We start from the raw sequence: 27644 nt of genomic DNA on the forward strand, positions 1-27644 counted from the left end.
GAGAGAGGCCGAGTTCACTCCACTCACTGAAGGCCTCCACCAACTTTGTGTGGTGTCGGATTTCGGGCCCTTGATGTTCTCGAGGAGGTGCATGATCTTCGGGTCATCCGGCGCCCTCTGGTAGGAAGATCTCACATCTCGACACTCTTCGCCAATACGGCCACAACTGGCCAACTCTAAGAGGCTAAGCCAGGCGGTGCGCTCGCAATCTTACCTACATAAGCCAAGAAGGTATAGTATGTCCTTGCCCGGATAAGGTTCGACGAGTCGACCAAACAAACTGGGGAACGGACATCGGATCTTTCCTTTCCACGGGCGCGCGAGACGGATTTCTCGCCGACTACTTCCGGGTGGAGGTTGAGCCATCCAAGATAAGATGGTCAGAAATTCATCCAATGCATCGCGGGCCCGCTTCCGTCCGGCGGGCCTCGATACCAGAACACCATCTGTGACACATCCCACGGTTAGGAGTCACAAAAACGCGCAAATAGATGTTGCATCACGCCTGCGCGGATCTGTGGCGATCCCAGCAATGGTAAGTCCTAATCGATATACTCGAATTCCTTTTCTTTGCCTCACCACCACATGGAAAGTGGACTGCAGTAGTCCTATGGGCAATCGCCTGAGCAGGAACGAGGGGCAGGTTCCACCTAGTGTATAGAGGAGAGCGGTTGTCCAACAAGTCCGGAGTCGCCGGAAAGAACTACGACGACAAGATAATTCCGAGCTCCGAGTCGGGCGAATCGGACTTGATCGATTAGGGTGAGCCAGCGTCGTCGGATGGACTACGAACGAATGATGACGAGAACTACAACGCCGGATTCTCTCGAAAGCATTCCGTCGGTGTGGACGGTGGTCAGTGCTGGAAGAAAGTGAATGCGAAGAAAGGAAGCGAAACTGCTCGCGAGGCTGTAGGCTGGGCTCACTTCCCGCGTGACCTCATCGCTGAAGCCCTACTACTTGGATGGACGACTCGCCATAGAGCCAGCGCACCACCTCACCTCTCGCCTCTTCAGCTTCTGCTACGGTCTGGATTGATTCGATATCTGTTGATTTGGACCTGAGATGAAGTTATAAGCACATCATCCACCGATAGTTATCAAGTGGTGACCCCGCGACCGCGGGTCGAAAGCAGTGGTATAATAAGACCTACCTCGTATAAATATTATCCAGGAGCAAATGCTCGATGGTGAAGACCCCGCCTTTATATTATATCGAAAACTAAACGGATGGCAAAGACGCGTAGTTATCAACCTTATTCAGCTTGGCCACCCCGGGTCATGATGAGACCCTCGTGCTGTTAAATGCACTCGGGCGTTCGGTAGGAGTGCTCGATATTGCAGGTTAAATTTCGACCACCCGCTCGTGACTCGGGCGGGCGAGCTAATTTTAAGCGAGGCGGCGCTTAAGTCGAAGACCGCGGTGAGCAAACGACGGAACGCCCTTGACGCGCGCGGCGGTGACGTTAAATCTAAGTCGATCCCTTAGGACTATAAATCCTATAAATCTTCAACAATGCCGGCAAAATCTACCTAACTAAGTAACTATCAAGACCACAAGACTATAACACGCCGTCGAGCAACGGACGTTAAATCTTAAGTCGACGGGTATAAACCCTCCGCTCAAGACCTGAGGACCGTCGGGCAATCTAGACGCAACCAAACCAGCGGCTTAAGTCATAACGAGAAGACGGTTACGCAGTTTTGCCGCAAGACGACCTCTAAACCCACCCCGGCACTATCAGATCGACTATAAAGTCAGGAGGTGGCGGCGTTAAATCTAGAGTCGAAACCAACTATAAACTCCCCCTACAAGACCATCGATTGACGAACTCTGAGTCGCGACCACTATAAACGGCCGCCGGCACGAAGACCATCGGCGGACGGACTAAATAGAGTCGAGCGACTATAAACCTCTCAAGCGAGATGCCATTAAATTTAGAGTCGTCAGACGCACCCTCGTCTATGAAGACCCCGCCGAAGGCCGTCCGACGCGGTTAAACTAAAGTACGACCCCCGCTATATAAACCCCCTTCGACCGGGGGCGACGCAACCTGAGGGCAACTATATAAACTTGCTAGACCATGACCGAGGCTCATCTACTCGCGCTGAGACGAAAGAGCGGAGCGAAACAATTTTCCGTTTGATCGATCGGCGGAAAGCTCATAGAAATCCCAAGGCCTGTGGATGGTCGCTTGACCGATCGGCGGAAAGCTCATAGAAACCCCAAGGCCTGTGGATCGTCACTTGACTGATTGGCGCAATAGAGAAGAACACTGCGAAAAGCTCATAGAAATCCCAAGGCATGTGGATGGTCGCTTGACCGATCGGTGCAATAAAGAAAAACACTAGGCGAAAAGCTCATGGAAATCCCTAGCGAAAAGTCGGCTGCCGATTGGCGCAGTATATACAAACACCCTAGAGACAAACTTATAGAAGTCCCAGGCATAGTAGGAGGTCGTTTAATCGATCGGCGAGATTAAGAAATTCCCTGTGGGAAAAGGGTCGAACGACCAGTCGGCAAAGCGAAAAGGAACACTCGAAATGGAAGATTAACATAGCAAGAATGGGCATTCATTTAAAGATAGCATTTGAGAGTTACAGGTGCCCCATGAAAATAAAAGAGACACAGGTATTGAAAATATTTCACCTCGTCAAGTCAATATGCTTTGGGATGGTAGGAGGAGTCTGCCGTAGCCCGATGAGGATGACCACCACCCACTCTCGACTGAGCCTGGTTCAGCGATAATCCGTCTCGATGCAATGACCACTTGACACGACCTGACCACGGTGACACCTTTCTCTCTACAACCACGAAGCGGACGTAGTAGTTGCCTGCCTCTGGCGGGCCCGTTGGACGGCACTCTGCCCGCCTCTTGGTACTAGTGAAGCCGATCATCAACCCCCTAGTCCTCAATCATCTCCCTGAGCTTGGTCATCCGACTCCGGCCGGCGCCCGCTACTCCCAAATTACCGCCACCCTGGGCTTCTCCACGGATTCTTCTTTTCCAGACGGCATGGCATGCGCGATGATGTGTTCTTCCAGTGGTGAGCTCAATTTTGTGGTCATAACTTTTGACTTGCTTATTAATTAGCTCAGCCCACGTCGCTCCTTCTCCCAACAAGATCCTTTTTCGCTCGCAGCTTCCAGCCTCAAGAATGTAAGAACATCGAGAAGGATGGGCTTTGACTTTAACTCTCCACTCGCCTCTTGCCTCCAACCTGCTCTCACCAAGCGCTGAGGCAATCTCTTCCACCATCGATGTAATGCGTTGGTTAAAGCCGAAAGCTTCTTAAAGAGAATTAAACCTACCTGGATTCATGTCGTGGATATGGATGTGGTCCACACACCATTCTAATCGCCACACAGTTCACGAGACCCATCATAGGGGCTCATAATGTGATCATAGTAAGTTTACTGAAGCAAAGTGCTGGGTACACAGTGGCCGAGCGCCGGCCGATTTTGCGAGGCCCATAATAACCCCGACCGTCGAGTCGCCCGAGAGACGCCTGGGCCGATAAAAGGTTGAAGCGCCTGCCAAAGGGTCGAGGGAGAGGACAACAAGCACCTTGACCGTGGTGAAGGCGGAGGGCCAGCAAGGGAACGAACTGCTCTGCTGGCCTCGAGGAGAGAAGGGCTCTGCCTGTCGGATAGGCCGGTCGCTGCACCTGTTTGGCTTACGGCTACCGGTGATGCCGTTGCTTACCTGGGAGAGACCTTTCAACCTCCTCGTCCGTCCCTTTTCTTGTGAGTTGAGGAGTTCGTTCCGCTGAGCGCTCAAGCTTCCGATCATCAAGGTCGTTTAAAAGATCCTAGGAAGGGCAGCGGACTGTCACACACTTCATGGACAAAAGCGAGCGAGCCTCACTCTCATCCTGCCAGAGAACTGCAGTAGCTCGCCTTTCTTTCTTCAAAATCCTTACATTCAACAGCTGAGCTCCATTCTCACACGTAAAGAAGAAAGAAACACCGCTCAGTTAGAACTCAAGGCAAAATGTACAAAGTACCGAGGGGTCTCCCTTGATCAAATAATGTTACACTCTGATAGGAGCTGAGCTCGCTCGTGGCATCAAGCATAGCGTTAGCATACGCGAAGATAGTCGGTCCGTTTATATTTCTCATTCGCTATTTAGGGATGCCATGGGCGGTGGGCGTGACCTACCATTTTATGCGAGAACAACCGGAGTAAAAATTTCATGTTTATTGGAAGAGAAATAACTTATCAAAAAAAGAACTGTCTGGACTTAGTGTGTTGGAACCCCCAGCATGGCTTATGTGCACCCTTCGTTCTAAATGGGAGCAGTCGGCCAAGAACCAGCGAGCACAGTAGAAGGACGGGGTCGGGAAAGTCAGCTTGATGATCGGGACAAGTGTGGAAGGTACAACGGTGATTTGAAGGCCAAGCTTCGACGAACGGAAGTCTTAGAAAGTGGAACTTGGTCTTCTGTGAGCCCTATCTCTGATGGCCAATCACCCCAAGGTGAGGCCAAGGCGACCCTAACAAGAACAGATCCACTAACCTGAGCAGAGAGGCCGATAAGATGTTGATTGGGGCGCACCAACTGGAGGCCCCGCCCGCGCGCGGCGAGTGGAGTCGATTGACCAAGATCGCCGATCGTTTAAATTTATCCTCCGTCCGGCGGGTGGCCTCTTAACCTCCAGTGGCCGCAAGTAACTCAGGCGCCACCACCGCAGACTACCCCATATATCCATGATTCGAGATCGAACAACTCACTTGTAATCAATTCTTCAATCTCCGATGCTTTACTTTATCAATTAAGCCAGAGAGCCCTCACGGGAGGAGATCATGAGTCGCTATTTCCTGGATTAGCAACCTAGACCAAAGTAAATATTCTCATGTATGATTTTTTTTACCCTCTACTTTTTATTACAAGTGTTTATGATATAGTTGAAATCAAAACTCTAGTTTTATGGGAAGCAATTAGGCACTCTCCCTCCTGTTCCTCAGAAGGGACCAACAAACCGACGAGGCAAGGCAAGGCGCTTTAGGAGGACCCATGCCGAGCAACAAGATAGTTTGGACCAAGCATCGTCCGTCCCAAACACTGTTGGGCCCGTAGGCCTAGGAACTGATTTGAAATCGTTTATAATGAAGTATGGTTTTGGCTCGAAGTTCGCCCCGAATCGGCGAGATCAAGAAGAAGAAAGCGGCATTGAATGACGACAAGGAGGGAGGAGTGAAAGAATTATGGCAGCAACAGCATCGTGTAGTAGTCACCGATATCACCGAAGTTTTACCTGCTCAACGCGCCGGGAACCTCATCCACTCAACCGCGTAGTATCCGCTAAAGAACTCGACGGACTCGAGCGTCGACTCCCGGCATGAATGGCTGTCTGCTCGCTCGCTCGCTCTAGGACATCCTCCAATCCTAAAGTTAACAAGATAAAACGTCTGGAAAAAGAGAGGTAGCCAATCTAATCTAATTACAAAGGTAAAACACGCAGGTAGGTAAAAGAACGGTAAGGAAACTGAATAACCCTGGACAGATCGGGAAATCACGTGACTCAATCGCTTCCAAGAACTCCGGAATCAATCCTACATCTCAAAGGACCACAGGGGTACATTACATTAGATGGGGAATGTTTTACCCTTAAATATCAAACTAGATGCGTAGGGACCCAGGACACAACTATTGGGGCATGCAATCTAACCTAACAAGGTGCAGGCAGGGTGTCTCGAAGCGATCAAGAAGCATGGTAGGAAACTTTAAAAGTTTTTAGATCTAATAAATTTAAAATGCGTAAAAAGAATCAAAAGGTAGAAAGGTAGGATTACAAGGCATAGGTCGTAAGGTCAAGGAGGGACTAAGGAAGACCGAACTCAAGAAGGTGAAAGAAGAGACCGAAACACAACCTAAAGCATCTCTATGACACTTTCATCGATCGGCTCAGCTCAGCAAAGACTCGGATCGGGGAACGCTCGATGCTTAAGGATAAAGTACATCAACCCCAAGACCTCGAATGATGTAGCGCCCGCTGGAAGTTTGTTGAGATTCAGTTCTCTGATGTGTGTAGGTAGCGTAACCCGGATGAACTTTTTTTTACTTTGTATCAAAGCTATGACTAAATCCATGTATAAATTAGAAAATAAAATTTTAAATTAGAAAATGAAATTCTAGAAACAAAGAGAATTTGGCAAAATCATGTCTTATAGAGGATTTTGAAAAATTGAAAATTGAAAATTGAAAATGAAAAACTAAAAGAAGAAATAAAAAGATTGAAAAAATCTAATGGTTCAAATATTTCTACTTTTAGAAATTATAGAGGTTTAAATTGGTATTATAGATTTCATCAAATCAAATTAGAATATATATATCAAAATCTATATACATAGAAAATATTACACCTAGTAGACCCTTATCTGGTTCCACACTTTTAATTTAAAATTAAGTCGGTCTCTTAGCATTTTTCGAGAAATTAAACAACTAATTCTTCTTATTTGTCTAGAAGGAAGAAGTTGTGTGTAATAACCAAGAAGGCCTAGTGCCTGCCATGTTTAGCCAATTATCGAAATGAAAAGTTTAATTGACTAACTGAAAAGGCATTAATTTTAATTACTTAATGCTTTAAAAGAGTTATTCAATTTGTGTTAGAAAACATTTAAAATTTTTAACTTGACTTAGAAATTTTTTTATTATCTTAGAAATTTTTATGAAAATTGACTTAGATTTTTTTTATATAAAAGTTTCAAACTTAAAATTTTTTTAACACTTGTGATTGTTTTTATCTGCAAAATGTTTTACTTAAATTTTTTTTCGAAAGAAAAATTCTGAAGAGTGTCTTTACTTAGACATTATTAAATATTTTACACTTAAAGTTTTTGTTTGAATTTACCTTAGATTTGTTTATAACCCCAATTTTTATGTGATCAAAGGGGGAGAAGTATGTTAAGTCTAGGGGGAGGTACTATAATTTTCAATTGGAAAATATAAGTTGCATTATTGCCTTACCTTAACTTGGGTATCAAAAAAAGGGTATGGAACCCAGGTTTGATGTGATCAAGCTAGGCTGGGGCGCTTGTGTACTTTGTGTCCGTCTTGCGCGCTGAAGCATGAACGACGTAATACAGGGACTGGACAGGCCGGATAGGAAGGAGACAAGCTAGCGGAGAGAAGCCCCTCGCGCGAATAGCAACCAGTGGCACCACCTGGACTCGACGGAATGTCTGTGAAAGAAGGAGGGCAGTCACCGACCGCCGCGCCGACGAGAAGGCTCTTGGAGTGAGAGGATGGCCCTAAGCGGGCGGAGTGAACAAGACCTCGGACCGGAGCAGGCGGGGCTGAGCGGGAAAAAGTCAACATTATTTTGTCGAGGCGCGAGCGACATTTGCACGGGCCAGAGCCAGGATTACCAAGATCGCGCCACAAACACGATCCGTCGGATAAATTTATCCCTCGCCTCACGTCAGCACTTGCGTTCACCTAATAGTAATAACTCCTCTGCATATATCGAGTAACAACTCACTTGTAATCAATTCTTCGTTGCTCGCTTCTGTACAGTGTTGGCTTACCAGTGTTCTGGTGCCGCAGGCTAGGCCAACGTTGTAAAGCCTTCTTCCATGCCCCTGAGAGGAGATCATAGGTGCACTCACTATTGATTAACTCTCTATTCGCACCACCAGATTCCTTTACTAAGTCTCTACTTTTATTACAAGTGTTTATGATATAGTTGAAACTAAGAGAAAGGTCTCGAGTTTTTTTTGTAGGAACACACCCCTACTGCGCCTTGGACCCAAAGGGACCAGCAAGTAGTTAAGCGTCTGTCGCCAGCGGATAAAAGTAATAAAAAGATCTCGGGGCGTGATTGTGTATATCTTAAATAAGATCACAACCCCGCACCCGCGGTTGGGAACCAATTGGGCGAGTGGAATGCCAAAAAAGTTACAAACTTCAACAATGAAGGGGAGGGTGAAGGGGAAACCAGGAATGATCGAATTGAGATTGTGGAAAGACTCAAGTCAAATGTTGCGCAACTGCCCTCATGAAGCGGCCTGAGCCTAAGGTAGATTAGCTAAGAGCGCTCTCATTGACGAAACCCCAATGTCTGCGGAAGAGAGCCGACTCCATGGTGGTATACCATGCCGGAGCCCGAGAGGTCAGGAGGAGCTTATCGCCGCATCCGCGGCATCAAGCATGTCGACAGATGAGGAAGATAAAAAGGACACACACTGTAGACCGAGACACAATGATGCGGAGAAAACGAAGAACACAAGGGGAAGGTTGTAGGGCGGAAGAAGGAATCCGGATAGACAAGTCGCCGGAACGCACGAGGAGGCACCGCTAGGCTACTACAGCAGGCTACGCTACGTCTAGCGGAAGAAGGACTGAGTGAGCCAAGAGCCAGGATAGGTGAGCCTCACCGTCATAAAGAAGTCATAGGAATCGAGGCCCCATCGCCCGGCTAGCCGCTCATTTCCATGATTTCAAACCGTCCCATCTCCCCATCTGACGAACGATGCCGTGATCCCGAGCGCAACCATAACGGTGCCATTCCACAGTACGTGGCATAAGCGTCGCAAGACGAACTGTGTGGCTGTCTTGCGAAGCCTTAACTTGGAGGCGGGGATCAAGATAAGAGCGGAATCGGAAGCGCAACAAAGCCGCAGCAACACGGCAAGCCGCCGGTGTAGCAGTTAAGAGCTGGAAAGCCGAGCTACGCGGAAAGCTTGGCCATGTATAAGAATGAATATCTCAGTCCGCATCCAAGCTGACGCCGCCGAATGCGACTTGCCGGGACAGAGAGACACTCCTCTGGGCATAAGGATCCTGACTAGATCCCTGGACCACAGGAGGAATTTTGGTCGGATGAAGCGCGGTGCGAGCGAAAATTGCACTCCGGATGAGCAACTACCCGAGTTCATCGACCATGAAGCATCCCGGGCGGAATCAAGGTCTGCGCCGTAAAGCCGACGAAGATATGTTCAGCCACCTGAGCAAGTAAGGCATGTAATTCGAGCAACGTTTTGCAGGAAGCATCCGGATTCGGTTCCGGATGCAACTCAGGCATGGACCAATCTCACTAGCTAACCGTATACCTTCAATGCCTGAAGACGGTCTGGTACATAAGCAGGCCCATGCCGACCAACCGCGATTATCTCCTCAGCAAGCCGATACACCAGGTCCGATACGCCGAGCTTCCCGAAATTTATCGGATATGCACGCGATGGAAGGGAAGCTAAGTCCACCGCGGGCTAAATTGAATCAGCCTGTACTTTTCGGAACGTCTGCATCCGTATGGTCCCGACCCCTAATCTGGACCTCTCTCTGTACGTATCACGGGACTCGGCGGATAAGCCAGCCATCGCCGGCGGCTTTCATGCTCTGAGCACGCAAGGGCTACACCCAGGCCGACACACTCTTCCACTTGCAGTGACAATCGGCTACAGAGCTACACCTATGCTGGCATCATCGACGAGCTACTCAGCGCTCGGACAGGATCACTCGGCTAATGTTTAATAAAGATAACATATATTTTCTCCTATATTAATTAAATAGATCATTTAGAATCTCATATAAAAAATATATATTAGGAATAAAGTGAATTACAAGTTTAAATGAAACGACTTACCAAGTAGTTGTTATATGTTGTGGAAGTTAACTTTTTAAGTAACTGCTATAACGTGTAGCAGTTAACTTTTCAAGTAGTTGCTATACGTTGCAGTAGCTAACTGTCAAAATAACTGCTACAACGTGTAGTAGTTAGGCCTTATACGTTGTAGTATAAATCTTAATAATATATCAGGATTAGATATAATTAAAGATTAAAATAGTTTTAAATAATTTTTTACCAAGTTGATGTGCATAAGAAAAATATTTTTAGATGTACTATTTGTTAGAAAATGTAGCTGCTACAAAAATATTATATAATAAAAAAATAAATTTATAAAAAAATATTCACACTGAAAAAATAGATTATTTATCAAATATTTTTTAATAAGATTTATGCTATAATGACACAACGTACAAACCTTAGAGGCTACAACATGTAGCAGGTAGTTGGACAGTTAGCTGCTACCGGTTGAAAACTAATATTTTAATGTATCATCAAGATTATCACTATGATCTGATGTCTTTCTTTGATAAAATTTAATGACGAGCTGGATAACTTCTTGTATTGTATTGCAGGTGTAGATGTGTGAACATTGACATTTACTTGAGCTTTACAAGCGCCACCATAACATTCCAAGAATATGTTAATCCACTAACTGATCGCCCTTTTTATCTTTTCCATTTACCTCGCTTGGTGGTGGGAGAAGTTTGGGTGATCAGATCAACATAAGAGGCTTCTTAAAATTCATTGAAGAACACTATCTAGAAGATGAAAGAATAGAACATGGAAGACACACAAGTAGATTTTGGATAAAGATATTCCTTTCTGAACCCCAAACTAGTTGTATATAGACATATGAAAGCTTACAATACACCAAGGAAGACAACATGACTGCCTTGTCATTTCCATTTTGGGAGTAAGACACAATACTAGATTTCAGACAAAGATAGTGGATGTCATGAAAAGAAATGATGAAGGTGGTGTAGGAAAAATAACATCATAGTTATGCTACTTGTAAAAGTGTCATGAAAGAAAGAATGACGGAGAAAATGAGAAGGCTCGTAAAAGAGTGATAATGTGGAAGCGATAATGAGAAACGTCCCTTTGCGGGGTCATCATTTTATAGGAAAACAAGGTCGGTGTAAAATCCAGGAATAGGAGTATCATGTGCCCATAGTTGCCCTTCTTCCAAAGTCGGATTCTGCCTGTGTTCACGGGTCATGGTTTATAACAGATATGCGTGGTCATTCTATGGAAGTGATAGATCAATGAATCAGAGTAGATAGGTCTCCATTAATATTAATTGATGAGTCGTCATATATTAATTGGTGTCATCTAACTTCTACAGCATGTAACAACTAATGTAGGGTAGCTGCTATAACAAGGAGCAACTATTGTAGGGTAACTGCTACACTGTGTAGCAGTTACTGTCAGATAGTTGTTACAAGTTATAACTGCTACAACGTGTATCGACTATCAATCGTGTAACTACTATATTGGCACGTTTCTTGCAAATTATATAATAAAAAAAAAGGTAAGAAAAGATTGTTTGGAGTATCGAAGTAACTGCTATAACGTTGTACCAGCTAGTTGTGAAAGTATCTGCTACAACGCTATAGCAGATAGCTGTGGAATTAGCTGCTTCAACATTATAGCAGATAGCTGTGGAATTAGCTGCTTCAACATTATAGCAGATAGCCGTGGAAGTAGTTGCTACAACGTTGTAGCAGCTAATATTTCAAGTAGCTCTACAACATTATAGCAGCAAGCATTACAAATAGTTGATACAACGTTGTAGCTACTATATTAATTAATAGTTTAACACCTGAGATATTCAATAAAGGCAATATATATTTTTCCTTATATTAATTAAATATATCATTTAGAATTACGTATAAATAGTATATATTAGGAATATAGGGAATTATAATTTAAAATAAAATGGCTTACCAAGTAGCTGCTACACATCGCAGCAGCTAACTGTCCAAGTAGCTGCTAGAACATGTAGCAGTTAACTGTCCAAATGGCTACAGGCGTTGTAACAGGTGTCGGCTTTGTAAGTTATAGCATAAATCCTTCTAATATATATTAGGATCACGGTCGGAAATTGCAACTTAAAATGAAAAAAATTACCATTGGCTATGAAATGTGAGAATTGATATTTGGCAAGTTCCCTGCAAATTATATAGGTAAAAACAGGTAAGAAAGCAGATAGGGTTTGTGTGTTGTAGAATATATCAGAGCTAAAAAATATTATACATGGCTGGAACATAAATAGTGGAGTGGAAAAGCTTATGATCAAGAATAGAGAGGGGTGCTAAGCAAACCAGCGTTGGCTATGCACTCGATGGTAGTTTGGGGAGCTTCCAGCTAGCTCGAGAACAAGCATGCGGTTGTAAGTTGTGCTCAACTCGCAGTGCCTTTGCTTTGCTTGCATGGAAGGAGCTCGTTGAGATGGAAGATGGTGGTGATAGAAGAAGTGAGAGCGAGGTAAATTTACATTTGGGAAAATTCCTTCGCCACCGTTTTGAATATCAGGCGAAAGTGGAGAGAGAATAAAAGGAATATTTTTTTGTAAAGAAATCGAGCCGGCAATGCCACGTACGTGCGTCGCTCACGGTCGCGCACAAATCGTCGAACAGTGTGTGTGTGTATATATATATATATACACACACACACACACACACACTGTTCGACGATTTGTGCGCGACCGTGAGCGACGCACGTACGTGGCATTGTCAGCTCGATTTCTTTGCAAAAAAATATATCTTGCGTGTCGCACAGTGTGCGACTATGCGAGCGCATGATATTAGCTCATCACTTGTCGACTCAATCATTGATCCCCTTTTTTCTCTTCTGCGACTGCTATAATTGCTCCAAGATTTGCTTCTCTCGACTACTTCGCGTTGAGTTTTCCTACTCTGTGATTGCAGTAAGTTTGGATCTTACTGATTTCTATCTTTGTTTTAATATCAATTAAATTGTGTGTGATTTTTCCTTATCCCATTGCAATGTTTCCCCTCTGTGTTTCTAATCATCATCCTTAGGTTGTTCTTGAGCAAAAGTGGTCCTTTTCTTTTAGCATGTTAGTGTGTGAAGATGTCTAGTGATGATAACTTGAAAGCCTCTCATCTTCCATATTGTTGTCGGAGATGTTTCGTTGTTTAAAATGGCACGGGTCACTCTTAATGCCCTATTCTAGTATTCTTCCCCTTCTAGCTCACTCTCAACCCACAATTTAATTGGAACAATCTTACGGATGCTCCTTCGTGCCTCGTTCTCCATCTCTATAGTGATGAAGAAGAAGCCATTGAGTAATGCACTTACGATTGTAGGAAACAAAAAGAAGACAGAATTAATAACAACAAAGAAAGTAGTTATAGAAAATAATCTCGAATTGATTTCAATCAATTGAGATTTATCATATTTGGCATCGTGATCAAAGATTGACAGCAAAAGATAATATTATTAAATTTATTATATTCACTACTACGATTATTATTATTATAATTATATGTTATATTTAATATTTCTATTATTAAATAAATAAGCCTTTGACTTCATCAATAAGATCATCCAGAAATAATTATTTTCTATTTTCTTTATTTCTATCATAGTATCATAGTTATGATCCATTATACCTATTTCTTCTTTCCACCTGTTTCTCGACGTTTATTTCTCACCTTGAATCCCTGAATCCCTCTTTTACTAATTATCTTCTTTCAATGTTTTTTTCTTTTTTATTTGTTCCCCTCCATGTTTCTTTTTCTTTCTCTATGTTTTCTTTTTTCTTTCTCTGTCTTTGTTTTTCCTCCTCTATTTTTCACTTCCACTTTTTTCTTTCTCTATTTTTGTCCTCTGTTTTGTTTTCACTGCCACTTTTGTCTTTCTCTATTTTTGTCCTCTGTTTTGTTTTCACTGCCACTTTTTTCTTTCTCTATTTTTGTCCTCTGTTTCTTTCTCTATTTTTTTTGCTCTCCTCCTTTCCACGTTTTTTCCTCTGCCACTGACGCCAAACGATAAGGGGTTCTGTCACCACCTCTTCTCCGGCCATCCAGCTCCATCGGTGAGCCGCCCTATCAGCATCACTGCCCAGTAGCTCTGGAAATTGCTAGACGGTTTCTACCGCTGCCCAACCAAGAAGTTGTGATCTCCTTGTGCCGCCAGACAGCAAGTTTCCAACCGCCAAAATTTCTTCCAACAAGCCACAGCAGCAAACAAGATCTATTACTATTAAAGGATGAGTTATTTTATTTTCAATGTCAAATACTCAATGACATCATGGTGGCCAAAAGCAAAGTTCAGATCGATGTCAAATTTGTTATATCGTTAGTCATACTGGTATTCATTGCTCTAGAAGATTTGATTGGTTTTATAGTCAGAGAAGATGTCAAATTTATCTCAGAGTTGGACATATTAGTCTTTAATGTCCTAAAAGGTTTGACTCAAATTTTGTTAGTGGTATTGCAACATTAGGGCAACCAACTATTTCACAAAAAGAACCTGCATCTTCAAATCGACCACCACCTTCTTGATAATCTACAGCTCAGTCATGTAATTCTGGAGCATTCTCACTTTCTATCTCTCCTAATATAGTTTCAATGACTCCCAAGAACCTAAGATGGCATCGAGATTCTAGAGTAACTCACTCATGTTACACAGGAGTATGATATTCTCACAGACACTTCGCCTTATCATGGACCCCGATATGGTATAAATAGGTAATGACTTAGGTTTGCAAATTACTCACCTTGGAAACACATCCTTTCACTCAATGGTCAAACTTTTCATATGCGCAACATTTTTCATGTTCCTTATATCACAAAAAAATTACTTTTTGTGCATCAATTTGCTCTTGATAATAATGTGCTATTTGAATTTCATCCTCATCATTGTCTCGTGAAATATCCCACAACAGGAACTATTTACTTTGAGGAAGCATTAAAGATGACCTCTATCATCTTCAACCCACCTATACTAATGCTTTTGTTGGAGAACGCACTGACAAATTCTCTTGGTATGCACTTCTTGGTCATCCGTCTCTATGTCTTGTTTAGAATATCATTGATCAGTATAGTTTACCAATTTCTTTAGCTTATTCATCTCATTTATGTGAAGCTTGCATGAAAGCAAAATCTCATAAGTTACCTTTTGTGTCTTCTACTCGCATCTCTAGTTTTCCTTTAGAAATTATTCACTCTGATATATGGGGTCCTACTCCTATTCTATCTAATCAAGGTTTTCTTTATTGTGTTATTTTTATTGATAATTTTAGCAAGTTTACTTAAATTTTTTCAATGAAAAGAAAGTCTGATCTCTTCGATATTTTTTGTCATTTTTAAAATCATGTTGAGCGTTATTTTGATAGTAAAATACTCTCTCTTCATTCTGATTGGGGAGGATAGTATAAATCCCTTCATCGTCATCTTACCTCCTCAAGCATCATTCATCGAGTCTCCTGTCCCCACACTCCTGAACAAAATAGATCCGCTAAGAGGAAACATCGTTATATAATTGAAATTGCCTTAGCTCTTCTTAATCATGCCTCAGTTCCGCTTAAATTTTGGGATGACACTGTCCAAACTTCAATATACCTAATCAATCATTTTCCCACTCCACTGCTTCAAAACAAAATCCCCTTGGCTTTACTCATTCTTCCATACTTTTGGTTGCACATGTTATCCTTGGTTATGACCTTACTCTAAACATAAGTTAAACCCTCAGTCTCAACAATGTGATTTCCTTGGTTATAGTAATTTATATCATGGGTATAGTTACCTATATATATATCAACTGGGCGGATATTATTTCTTGACATGTTACTTTTGATGAGTCTCTCTTTCCATTTGCAGTTGTTCCCTCAGACACTCCCATAGATAGATAATCAAGGCACTTTTCTGATTGCCCCTAATAGTATACCCAAACTATCACAGGCTACTCCAACAAGATATACTCAAAGTACAAGAGAAGATGGAATTCTGGGCTCTGCTCTATCCCCACCAAATCTTGCAGACTCAACATCTAGCAATGTTCCTCTCTCTAGTCCTGATTTCCATCAATCTAACCACTGATCTCTGAGTGGTTTCGATGATGATCCTCCTCGACGTATGCTTCCTTTAAGCGAGATTTATGCTCAATGTCCTCCAGTTTCCATCCATTATCCTCTTCCATAGGCTCTAATTGCTACAGAGTTTGATGCTCTTGTCCGTAATGAAACATAGACCTTAGTTTCTCGTACTCCATCTATGAATATTGTGGGCTCTAAATGAGTTTATCAAATTAAGTATCAAGTAGATGGATCCATTGAAAGCTACAAAGTTCATCTTGTTGCAAAAGGCTTTAGTCAACAACCAAGTATTGACTTTAATGATACTTTTAGTCCAGTCATCAAAATTACAACTATCAGATTGTTATCTATAGCTATAAGCTCCAATTGGTTGATACAATAATTAGATATTTTCAATGTTTTCCTTCATGATCAACTTGAAGAAATTATTTTTATGGAGCAACCACCAGGTTTCCTCCACCAGCAACTTTCAACATATGTTTGTAAACTTCAGAAATCTTTATGGTCTTCGATAAGCACCTCGTGCATGGTTTCATTGTCTATCTAATTGGTTTCATGTTCAAGGTTTTTCTAGATCAAAAATTGACTCTTCGCTATTTAATAAATGCAATGAAAATTTACCATATTTTTTCTAATTTATGTTAGATACTCTTTAGAAGATAGGGATGGTATGGAAGTCTCTGGTTGGGTCTCCATCTTCTTAAGCGCATCGTTATAAATAAAATAAAATGAGTTTCCGATTGGTAGGACCGAACGATCTTGTTAACGATGAATGTACCCCTTTTTAGGTTTATGGATTTGGGCGACTATCCGTCGGTGGACCCCGAAGTGACGGCAGCGAACCACCTTACGGAACTTCGTTAGCGGCACATAACGGAGACAATGTAAACAATAATGGGAACGATTGAGAGTAAACACAGAAGATGGTCCGTCGTCCCAATCTGAGTCAGCGCTCTCTGATGAAGTGAAGACTCGAACTCGATTAGCCCAAACTCTCCCGAAAACCTTCAAAGACGCAAAAAGACTCAGAGGAGTTGGAATCAAAGAAGCTAGCGGAATTAGCAATTCTAGTTGAATTACAAGCTTGGCAACGCCCAACTTCGCGATGTATCCGGAGAAAACAAGCCTCCGGCCAGAATCGTTGTTGGAACAGGAGTGGAAACTGGATCGCTCGGCTCGACCGAGTGTTCGACCACAGAGATCAACGACTGAGTGTTCGACACGGCCTGTAAGTGACTGCGAGAGAGTCACGACGACGTGGACAGACGGTGCAGCTCATCTGCTCTCTTCGATCTTCTTGGATGCCCGGATCGGTAATTCGTCACGGTAAGCCGGACCACGAGATCGGGTCGTCGGTCAACCGCGCAACGGGACGGACTGATCGGATCGGATAAAGTCCGGACACCCTAAACTAAAGTCTGGAACAGGACAAGCACTCGACCCATCCGCGGTCGGCCCCAGGAGCGAGTCCCTGAGCAGGAAAAGACTTCCTCATGAAGGACATCACTTGGCCAGCCTCAGGCTCGATAGCTTTCTCTGCTTGCTCACTTTTCCTGAGCTCCACCGTATTCTTTTCATGTCTCGAATCCCCAAAGCCCCTTGATTCTCCGTAGTCTCCATGCTGGGACAGTTCTATACGATTCGTCCGCGCTTTTCATACTTTGGACTGACGTTCCCGAAGTCAAACGACCATTCAACCACCAAGGTCGACCGGTCAAGATTGCACCCATAATCTCCCAAGTTTGTATCCTTGTCAAACATCATAATACAACTTTTCTACTCTCGTCAAACATCAGAATAGAACTTTTTATTCTCGTACATCAAAATATAACTCGAGTCGGGTCAACTCGAGTCAACCAGTCAACCTGACCTAAGGTCTGCACCAACAATCATCCCCTGATGTTTGACAAAAACTAATTAAGTTAGGTTAACACCATAACAACTTAGGTTTTCCAATGTTCTTCCTTGAACATTCTTTGGACATTCTCTTCTCTCCTTTGACACACAAAAGAATCAAGGTCAAGAGTTTCTTCCTAATGAAAGTCCCATACCTTTCATTGAAACCCTTAAATTCCCCTTGATACTAAAATCAACAATCAACTTAGTGATAATCCCATATCACTCAAGTCTTTATAGTAAAAACTCCCTAAAAGTCAACTCCCCGACTAATAGGTAAAACTCCCCTAAAGGTCAACTCCCCTTGACCATTGCACAAACAATGTCTTGGAGTTTCAAACCTTTAGAAATCAAAACACCAACTTCCAAAAATTTCGAAAACAACAGATTTTGACGCTCGATCGGTCACGCTGAATCACCGACTCGGATCGGTCCCTGGATCAGTCAAGACCCATTCTCCGGACGATCAGAACCCTCCTCGGTCACATTTCCTGTTAATTTCTTCCTTCCTAAATTAGAAACCCCTACAAAATTACAGAAAATTCTAAAAATTATAAAATTTTGAGGATACATTCCTCATAACATATACTATCATGGAAAAATAGTTTTCTATGAAAATAACTTCCATTTTCAAATCTTGATACAAAGTTTAAAAACTTTGAAATAGTTCAAGTTTACCTCAACTTTGTATCAACTTGCTCAATGATGAATGTTATCACTAGAAAAGCTTCATCAAGGTTTTTCAAATCAACTTTGAAATGATTTTAAACCATTCAATTTAGGACCACAATCTTAGGGCTAAGTGTACATGACTTGTACACAAGCTTTCCCTATGATCCTCAATTTAGAATTAGGCTCTTCTAGGTACAAGAGCTATGCACCTTGATCCTAACTCATAATCCTAATATCTCACACACATCTAAGGTGTATCAAACACATCCAAGTCAATTTTGATGTGAGATATGGTTTAGGTCATCTTACTCTAAGTTCTCATGCATTTTCTAAACAACAATTTGATCTCCATATCAAATTGTGTTTTTATCCTTAAATCAAATTAATTGATAGATGCAAGAGATGATGACATGGCATAAAATAATATCATAAGTAAAAACATGTGCCAATGTCATGATGTCATGTCATAAAATATGAAACTTAAATAAGGCATGACATATAGCTAACCTAAGTATTATCATGACATTTCAAATGATAATAAATTAAATATGATGTCATGACATGGCATATGGCAAACAATACATGGCAAATAATATATAAAGGTATAGAAAATACCTAATTCTAGCCTTAGTTGCCATTTTTGATAATTTTGATCATTTTGCCATAAATTCCATATTCCTAAGTGTAATAGACCTAAAATCATATACTAAAGATTTTTAGATCACTATGTGCCAATTAGATTGACCCTAGAGAATTCCTCGAATATGGTTGGCACATGCTAATCATCTTTGGAATAACTTTCCATTTCATTTTCAAGGCTTGATTACACCTTGAAAATTCCTAAAGTGCCACCTTTTGCCATGATTAGGTTAACTACCTATTCAAGTAAGGTTGGCACACCCTAAACCATCTAGCGTGATGGAATCACGCTCCTAGGAACCCAATACCTATTTGATCTCATTGGGTTCACTATTCCCTAGCAACCCTCCTAATGACCCTCCTAGGCTTTAAAGCCTTGGTCATTTGGGACTCATCAAGATCAACTCTAGGGGTGACTCCCCTTGTGACCTTGGTGATGGTCTTTCTAGCCCTAGGTCTTGTTCCATAATCGAATGGAACATTATGATAAGTGGGCTTTGACCCTTAGACCTTGAGTTGGCTTCTCTAAATTCTTAAGGGCCTTTTCTAAATTGTCAAGTCTTGACCTCAAGACTTGATTTTCCTTTTCTAATACCTCAAGTTTTAATTTGTCATTTTTCTTTGAGGTATTCCTAGGCATATGTCTAGTTGGTTTGGGATTTCTACCTAGGTTCTCCTTAGCCTTAGATGAGGTAATTCTAGGGTTAGCATTTCTAGAATTGTCCTTACCTAGGCTAACATGTTTGGCACCTAAGCACATGTATTGATTTCTATTGTTGTCATGCCTATCTTTATTGACAATTGCAACAAAACTACTATTAACATGTGTCTTATTCAAATTGCAAGAATGTGCCTTAAAGGTTACCTTAGGGTTTGCCTTAGCTCCCCCTATCGATGTGCTCAGTCTCTTGTCCTGACATTGGCTCCTATAGTGTCCCCTTCGCTTGCATTGGAAGCACACCACGTGCTCCTTACCCTTGCGTATCGGGACTCCGGCTTTCTTGACCTTTGGCACCGGTGGAGTCTTCCTAATCCTCTTTGGACATTTACTCTTGTAATGCCCAAATTCCCTACACTCAAAGCACATTATATGTAATTTACTTGAAAGTAAATTGCTTGAGTTACCTAGGGTTGAGGATGGTTGTATGCTTTCTTCTTCATCCCTTCTGGAAGTAGAGGCTTCTTCTTCTTGCTCCAATCTTGAAGAAGAACACTCCTCCTCCTCTTCCTTAGATGTTGAGTAGCCCTCAACTTCTAATTCCTTTCCTCCATGATGTGAGCTACTTGGCTCACTTGACTCCTCTTCATGACTTGAAGTGGAGCTCTCCTCATGGAACTTAGCCAAGTTGTTCCACAACTCCTTGGCATTGTTGTATCCACCTATCTTACACAAGATATCACTAGGTAATGAAAATTCAAGGATTTTCGTTACCTCGTCGTTGATTGTGGATTGGTGGATTTGTTCTTTCGTCCACTTCTTTTTCTTGAGAAGTTCTCCCTTTCTATCCACCGGAGGAATAAAACCTACTTGTACACAATTCCAATTTGCTAGGTTAGTCATAAGAAAATACTTCATTCTTACCTTCCAATACGCGAAGTCGCAGCACTCGTAGAAGGGTGGAATCGTGATGTCTTCTCCGAGTCGATCCATTCTCTAGCTTGTGCTCCCCCGGGTGTTAATCCGACGAAGAGCAACCTTGCTCTGATACCACTTGTTAGGACCTTCGGATGGCTAGAGAGGGGTGTGAATACCCCAATTTTTCGTTTCTTCCTCACGAATTAGGTTAGCAGCGCGAAATAAAATAATAAAAAGCGAAGATCAAACCTTGATGTGAGGTTCGAGATGATACTCCTACTCCTCTGCGTGTCCGTAAGGTGGACAAGCCTATCAATCGGTCGGTGGATGAAACCCCGGATAACCGGCTAATATGAACTCCTTCGGGTGGAGAAACCTCACCACAAAGTCTTTGCAACAGCAAAACAGAGGAGTACAACAATAGAGGAAACAAACAAGAACAATAGAAATTGTAAACACACTTGCTTGCCCTCAGCGCGCTCGTAGATGACAAAGCTATGAACCGACTCACGCGCTTCAAGACGAGAGGCTCAGAAGCTCAAGAGGAAGAAGAAGAATTAGCGAGCCTTTTAGTGTTGTCTTTCATGAGGCCTTATATCATGGTATCTCCACGCAACCAGGCGCAAGATGCGCGAGAAGCCGAATAGATAGCCGCAGCCAGGTAGCACAGCACTGGACCGATCGACGAGGATCCAGAGAGGTATCGGTGTTTAATCGGTCTTGGGACCGATCGGGTTCGCAGTCGATCGGTCTCGATCAGGAACTCAACCAGTCGGTCATCAGCCAACTCTCCGAGCCTCGGATCCGCCGCCGGACGGAATGGTGGACGGACAGAGCATCATCCCCTTCTTCTCCCGACCTTCGATCGACGGCCACGGTCACGGATCGTAATTCCACAACAACACATCTGTTTGGTTACTAATCGGCCGGACCGATCGTCAACAAGATATCCGGATATCATCACGATCGGTAGATCCCGAGTTCGATCCAAACCCTACCTAGTCCGAGAACGAGCTACCAGCCCTCTCCGACTCCATCGGTCCAGAACAAGCTAGCTCTCGACCTAGTCCCAGGAGAACGAGTGCGAGTCCCTCGACATGCAAGCTTCCATACTTTGGACTTTTCCGTGCCAAGCGCCAGGCTTTTTTTCGCAAGTCTCCATACTTGGATCTTGTCAAGTCTCCATACTTGACTTTTCCCGCAAGCTTTTTCCGTGCCAAGTCTCCATACTTGGACTTTTCCCGAATCAGGTCAATTCAAGTCGGGTCAACCAGGTCAACCTTGACCAAAGATTGCACCCATAATCTCCCAAGTTTGTATCCTTGTCAAACATCAGAATATAACTTTTCTACTCTCGTCAAACATCAGAATAGAACTTTTCTATTCTCGTCAAACATCAAAATACAACTCAAGTCATGTCAACTCGAGTCAGGTCAACCTTGACCTAAGGTTGCACCAACAATTTTTTCCTTGCCATTGAGTTTCTTCCACATGTTGAAGGTTGTCTTCTCTCTCACAACAAATATATCACTAGATTTCTTAAATGAGCTAAAATAGATGACGCACGTCCTATCTCTACACTAATCATTGAAGGAGGTTTTAATGCTCCTTCTTCCTCTCCTTTAATGGTTGACCCCTAGATCTACCGAAGTATTATTGGTACCCTATAATATGTCACCATTACACGACCTGACATTGCTTTCGCAGTTAATCCTGCCTGACAATTTATGCATTCTCCCATCGAATACCATTGGGAAGGTGTTAAGAAAATTCTTCATTATCTTAAAGGCATGATTTTACATCGTCTTTTTTTATATCATCAGTCCTCACTAGAGTTGAATGTCTATAGTAATGCAGATTAGGTCGGATCTCCTGAAGATAGACGTTCGACTAGTGGATTTATAATATTTGTTAGATGAAATCTTATTTCTTGGCTCTCAAAAAAGTAACCTACAGTTTCTCACTCTAGCACTGAAGTTGAATACAAAGCTATTGCCAATGCGACATCCGAAATTACATTTTTTCCACCCGCTACACCCAAAATCTGGTGTGATAATATAGGAGCAACTTATCTTGTGGCAAATCCTTTCTTTTATACTTTGTACCAAGCACGTGGAGATTGATTTTTATTTTGTTCATGAATGTGTGGCGACTCGACAACTTTTGATTTATTATGTCTCTACAGAAGATCAAATTACTGATATATTCACCAAGTCATTATCAAGATAATGTTTTACCAAGTTAGCAATCAAACTCAACGTTCAGACACTCCTGTTGAGTTTGTTGGGGGGAAATAGCAATAAAGAAAGTAGTTATGAAAAATAATCTTGAATTGATTTCAATCAATCGAGATTTATCATATTTGCCATCATGATCAAAGATTGACAGCAAAAGATAATATTTTCAAATTTATTATATTCACTACTACGATTATTATTATTATTATTATTATATGTCATATTTAATATTTCCATTATTAAGCCTTTGGCTTCATCAATGACATCCAAAAATAATTATTTTTTATTGTCTTTATTTCTATCAAGAACCTTATTCTTTGATAATTGTGTGTGAGAGTTTTTGGTGTAGGTTGATTAGGATTGTCTACTCAAAGGATGTTGTTATTATTGTTATCGTTGTTATCGACTCATTTTGATACCTCTAACTATTATACCAAACAATTTAGTGATATTTTTAATAGCAACGCTGTTGAATTTATTATATTAGTCTATTTCTATTGTTTATCTTTTCACAGATAGATGAGATTGAGTGGGATAGTGGTGAAGGAGATTATCCGAATGTTAATGATTGTTATGAAGAGAACAATGATAGTCTAGATGAGAGTTCAGATGATGAAATTTCCATAAATAGAAATTATGTAGTTATTCTTGGGATGATGTTGAAGGATATGAATACGTATGTATATAAAGGTCTAATGGAGAATAATGAGCAAAAAGATAATGCATGATGCATTTTGTTGCACAATATTATGACATCTAATAAGGCATGCCGTAGCATTCTTAGGTTAAGTGTGGATGGCTTTGTTCGCTTGTGTAAACTAGTAAAGCATAACACAAGGGTAAAAGCCAACAGGAATTCAAGTGGTGAAGAGAAGCTTGCTAAGTTTATACATTTGCTTTGTCATGATGTCAAGCATTGAGAGTTGAGTTTTTTCTTTCATCTGTCGAAGTACAAGGACTATTAATAATCATTTTTATGAAGTCTTAAAAGTCATTATTGGACTTTATGCTGAATTTGTAAAGCAACTAGATGGATCTGAAATGCCTCCACTTATATAGAGCAGTAGTAGATTCTACCCTTACTTCAAGGTAACACTCATTTTGATTATTTTGAATTTTATAAGGTTTGTAAGGTATTTTATAGCTAAATATGATCATTGTCTCCTAGTTGTAGGATTGTGTTGGTGCATTAGATGGAATTCATATGCGTGTTACGGTATTTAATGTAGAAGCACCTAGATATAGAGGAAGAAAGGATTGGCCAACTACGAATGTGTTGGCGACATGCTCCTTCGACCTGAAGTTCACATATATCTTATCTGGGTGGGAAGGAACTACATCTGATTCATGAATTGTAAAAAATGCTCTATCTAAACATGATAGATTATTAATTCCTCATGGTATTTAGTTACAATTAATGTTCATTAGTGGACAATGTTTGGATGTAAATATGATTAACCTATATCCTTTGTTTGTTGGTAGGTAAATACTATTTAGTTGACTCTGAGTTTATGCTAAAGAGGGGTTTAGTTACCCCTTATTGAGGAATTCATTATCATTTAAAGGAATACTCAAGATGTAGCCCTACAAATGCAAAAGAGTTATTCAATCTTAGACATGCATCTCTTTGCAATGCAATCAAGAGAGCTTTTGGGATTCTAAAGAAGTGGTTTCCCATTATTGCTAGCGGAGCATAACCTCACTATGAAATTGGCATTCCCATATATATTATCTTAGCATGTTGTATTCTTCATAATTTCTTAATGGGGGTGGATCCTGATGAGAAGTTGATTAGTGAAGTGGATCATGAATTGAGTGCAAATTATGACAATCAAGTGAGTTACAATGAGAGACAGACGATGACTAGAGGCAAAGGAGTATGATCAAGGATAACATAGCTAATGTTATGTGGTTGGATTACAATAACAACTAAAGGAGACTTATTTGGTTTTATTAGAAAAATTATGAAAATGATTTGATATAGCATACTAATTAATAATGCTCAATTTGAATCATGTGATGTTTTGAACATGCTATTGCTAAATCTTAATACTAGATGTTCTTGTTGGTACAGTTTACACTAATAATCAAACTCATATTTTGATATATGACAAAAATTAAAGTTAAACTTGTGATTTAACCTATTTACCAAGTGTACAGAACTGAAAGATTTGATGGGACTTAACACCAAGATGAAGTCGAGTTTGGTCTGGAGGACATAATAATTGGCAGAGGAAGGCCAGATAGGTTGATATCTAGCAGGAAATCCAATTCAGTCCATGGGACCTGACAATTGGCTAAAGTCCAGATGGGGCATCTGGCATGAAGACTTGGTGGGTCAAAATATCAGAGTTGAGTAAGTCCGCTAATGGTAAGTGGAGATAAGCAACTGAAAGAGAGATCCAGTGAGGGTGTGTTCCCCGTTGAGAGAACATTAGACGTCAATTCGACCTAGGGATTTCAGCGAAACCTAAAGTTAGGACTAGATAGTCCCGAGACTGTCAAAATATTAATACTTATTTTTCATATTATTATCTGTTTTTCTAACTCTATGGTGCAAAAAATCAAAGCTGAAAGTTGGCTAGAAAAAGATCTGGGTGCCCCGAGTGGATTCAGACACCTGGATGGGGTTGAACCCAGCCACGCGTGCAGCTGAGTTGGTGATCTCTGATTGGCCGGCACACATCAAGTTCCACGTGCCCGGATTGGTCCAGGCGCCTAGAGTTGGATCAACTTTCACAGATAAAGTTTCACCGAGGTGCAGCTGTGGCAGCGCTCCAAGCGACCGAGGGTGATCCAGGCATCCAGAGTTGAATAATTCAGCGTCGAAGTAGGATTAGGCCTCAGTGAAGACGCTCGAGGGTCATCCAGGTGCCCGACAAGGGCTATAAAAGAAGCTTTGACCAACAACATCAATACATTAATTGCTATAACTTTCATACTCAAGCACTGCTCTGAAAAGCTCTCTACAACACCGAAACGTCACTCTGATGACTACGCCCAAGCTTCAACACAAAGTTGTTGGTATATTTGTATTTACTTACTTGCATTTTAATTTTCTATATTGTTGTAATTATTCGAGCTTATAGTGGATTGCCAACGAAAGCACTCAGCAAGTACGAGCTCTAGAGTGGGAGTCGTCGAAGACTCTGGACCAAGTAAAATAAACTTGTGTTAGCCATGTTCTTTTTGTGTAATTTGTTGGGTCGCAATGATTGCAAACAAAGTCCCACATAGAAAACACATGGAAATGATCATGGACTTATAAGGGAAAGATATCTCCATTGGTATGAGGCCATTTGGGTAGAGCCTAAAAATAAAACTATGAGGGCTTAGACCCAAAGTGGGTAATATCATACCATTGTGGAAATATCTGGATCCTATTGGTCCCAACAATTGGTATCAAAGTCTGGATTGCTAGAAGGAGTACTAACTGCCAACTGTGCACAAGAGTCATGGTCCAATCAAACTATGTGGGCGGAATATTGACCTCTAACGAAGGAAGTGGGGTTCAACATTGAAAACACATGAAAATGATTATGAACTTATAAGGGAAAGATATCTCCATTGGTATGAGGTCTTTTGGGTAGAGCCCAAAAATAAAATCATAAGAGCTTAGGCCCAAAGTGGACAATATCATATAATTGTAGAGATATCTGAATTATTTTGGTCCTAACATAATTCCTTTCCTTTGCTTTCTCTCGTGTTTTTAAGAAAAAGTGAAAAATCGACTCGTGTTATTCACCAGTAGTATTTACAATCCTATATTTTTCGATTTGATATTATTTTTTATGCATTGATTATGTGTTAATCCGTTATTATATAGTTGAATGTTACGAATTTATAACCATGCATAAGATGTGTTTGTTTTCATGATCACATGTGAATTTAATGTTGGTATTGAGTAGAAATGAGTTCTACATTTGAACAAGTCAAAAAGGATATGATTAAGTGGATTGATAAAATGGGTAACATTTTATAGATGTTATGTTAACATCTAATGATTGTCATTTGTCGTGAGAAGACTAAAATTCTATTAACAAAGAACCATTTGAAGAATAGAATGAAAACATTGAAGACTAACTTTAATTCGTGTTATGATTTGTTTAAGAATGCAAATGAAGTTCAATGGCATGCTAAGAGTAGGAAATTTGAGGTTGAGAAAGAAGTTTGGAAGCAACTTATTGATGTAAGTATTAATGTTAGATATTTTATTTTATATTTTGTCAATTTATATAACTATTATGTTTATGATTAATTTTATTTTTATCTAAGATAATCCATCAATTAAGAAGTGGAGATATAACTTGTACCTCATTACGAGAAGTTGTTTGAGTTATTCACTTATGATAGAACAAATGGTCAAGGAGCTTCCACTGCTGTGCTGCTGAAAAAAAATGTTAAAATTATTCAAGAGTGAGAACAAAGGGATGATGTACATGTGAGTTCTGAAGTGGACCTTGATAGTGTCGAGGGATTAAAGAAGAGAAAAATTGTATCTATTGATGCATATGGCAGTAAGAAAAGTTTAGCTCTTGACTTAAGTATTAAGGAGGTTGTTGCTGCAATTAACCATTCTAGTTCAATAAGTCATTTTCTAAACAAAAGTTAAATGAGAAACTTATAAAGATTTAGTTGTTATTGGTGTTCTAGATGAAAATATACTTGATGTCTACCTATTCCTATGAGAGAACAAGGACAAGATGATGCTTGTTAAGGAATGTCTAGTAGAAAAGAGACTTGCTCTTCTAAAGAAGATGTTTTCTTTCTAATGTTGAATTGTGATATTATGAATAATATTGAACGTATAGGGTTATGGATTTAGTAGTCATTATTAGTCGTTTATTTTTTTAGTTGGTAATAATTTTATAATAATTATGGATTGTTTATAAGTAATGTTGATTGTTGATAATTTTTTATTTATTTTAATATATGATAATAGTATAAATATTTTATTTTTAATATATGATAGCGTTCTCAAGACATC

The sequence above is a fragment of the Zingiber officinale genome, chromosome 11B, assembly GCF_018446385.1.
Source record: "Zingiber officinale cultivar Zhangliang chromosome 11B, Zo_v1.1, whole genome shotgun sequence".
NCBI classification, from domain to species: Eukaryota; Viridiplantae; Streptophyta; class Magnoliopsida; order Zingiberales; family Zingiberaceae; genus Zingiber; species Zingiber officinale.